This window comes from Cupressus sempervirens, chromosome 4 (genome assembly GCF_028749045.1).
Source record: "Cupressus sempervirens isolate cs-2001-9-10 chromosome 4, ASM2874904v1, whole genome shotgun sequence".
In the NCBI taxonomy this organism is placed as follows: Eukaryota; Viridiplantae; Streptophyta; class Pinopsida; order Cupressales; family Cupressaceae; genus Cupressus; species Cupressus sempervirens.
Window position 1 is genome coordinate 507,182,855 of NC_143121.1, and position 1,798 is coordinate 507,184,652.

Below are 1,798 nucleotides of genomic sequence, written 5' to 3' on the forward strand. Positions count from 1 at the left end.
ATTGTCTGGGGTTCAAAGTTGCCATCAAAAGTGTAAACCAATAAGAAAAAGATAAAATTCATAACCAACAATTTAAACAACCCTTATCAAGAATAAGTCCAGTGATAAATGCCATCCATATCAAGAAAATTAATAATATTTTTGATGTCTAAGCCCAATGCGTCAGTAATCTTACTCTGTCTGCATTGATTGGTTTAGATGCTATAAGAAACATAATAATATTATGATGTCTAGGCTCAGTGCAGGGACACTTTTATGGTATCTATATTGATTAGTTCCTACGATAAGAAACTTAATATCCAGTTAGACAGAAAGATTACTGAAGTCGAAAGCGTGTAAGCTTAAAGCATAGCATATTTTTTTTAGTATAAATTATCCATACACAATGTTTGACAAAGTAAGAAGATATGGCAATATATAGCCACAATGATAGATAAAAATTACCATATTTTAGAATAACAACTTTGCTTCCCCAAAATTTTGTGGCGTTACAGAATCATCTAAAGTTGGTAGCGAGTGGTGTACATCCTATTTAAAAGATTCTTTGAACAACACTAAGGTTTTGCCTCGCACTAAAGATTTTGTCTCACGAATGTTTCTCACAAGGTAACATAGACAAAGCATGCGAACTGTTTGACAGAATGTCTAGAATTTATTGGTTGCATTTGTTTGAAAGTTCAATAAATGTGTTTAGGAAATACCCGGTAACCATAGCATTCTATAAGACACCCTTTTGTTACAGAGATTTTCTCAAACAGTTCACATTCCTTATCTATGCTTCCAGATTATATGGCTTTCACATGAACCAAATGTGCATCCACCAAAAACCTGAATGGCGGAACACGATCCAAAGACCCTGCAACAAAGATAAAATTTGTGTAACTGAACCCCATTGCAATTGTGCAGGTTTGAACGGAGAGAATCCCATATTTGTCCCTACATTTCAGCCAGGGCTAAAAGCCTTAATTGATGCAATTACCTTTTCTGTCTTCTGCGGACTCCCTTCAACTCTTTTGCTCCCTTTTTTTGGGGTTTCTCCACGTTTGATGGTAAACAACAGGAAGCTTATGGACTGTGAGGAATTCCAGTGAAGACACAAAATGTAAATAGAAAATCGATGAAGTAGGTAATGCTTTATAAGGTCTTTTCAGAATCTCACTTTTGGAAGTTGTGTAACAGAAGACTGTAATATGTTTTGTTTAAGAACTCTGTCTGGTTAGTCAGAGTACAGTGCAAGCCATATAAAACTATTCGAGGCATACTTTGCGATGTTGTTGTCACTAGTATCAGTGATATCCAGGTGCCGTGGTGTAGTTGGTTATCACGTCAGTCTAACACACTGAAGGTCTCCAGTTCAAATCTGGGCGGCGCCAGAATCACATTTTTTGATTGAGGATCGATGAAGGGGTTTTATTAGTGTAATTTGAGGTTCTGCAACAACAACGATCACCTATGTTCTTTCTGTAGAAGAGGTTTCATTAGGAAATGTTTTCTACGGCCAGTTTTTCCGCTATCCCAAACAGATTTTATGAGCAGACAAAAGACAATAGAAAGAAATGTTCAAACCAAAATCAGTTTTACAAATTCATTTTCATTTCCAGCACTATAATAAGTATCACTACTTAAATCTACCTATCATATTATCACAAACTATGTTAAATTTTTAAATTTTAATGCTAGAAATTTTTACTTTACTAAATGTCTTTGACAAGTTTCTTAAATAAAAACTTTTGTCAAATATCAAATTCTGAATATGTAAGCACTATGTGTGGTATGATATTTTTGTATAGGTTATTTT

At 34.4% G+C, this 1,798-nt stretch overlaps 1 long non-coding RNA gene and 1 other non-coding gene across 2 annotated transcripts; one reads left to right on the forward strand and one right to left on the reverse strand.

Annotated features, from left to right (window-relative positions):
* Window positions 1–388: 388 nt before the first annotated feature.
* LOC149562161 (uncharacterized) lies at window positions 389–1,231 on the reverse strand. The gene is made up of 2 exons (XR_016363483.1): window positions 980–1,231; window positions 389–856 (listed from the first exon to the last, which is right to left on the reverse strand). It is a non-coding gene; the product is annotated as an uncharacterized LOC149562161 (long non-coding RNA).
* A 68-nt stretch (window positions 1,232–1,299) lies between these two features.
* Window positions 1,300–1,373, forward strand: TRNAV-AAC (transfer RNA valine (anticodon AAC)). Its single transcript has one exon. It is a non-coding gene; the product is annotated as a tRNA-Val (tRNA).
* Window positions 1,374–1,798: the final 425 nt, after the last annotated feature.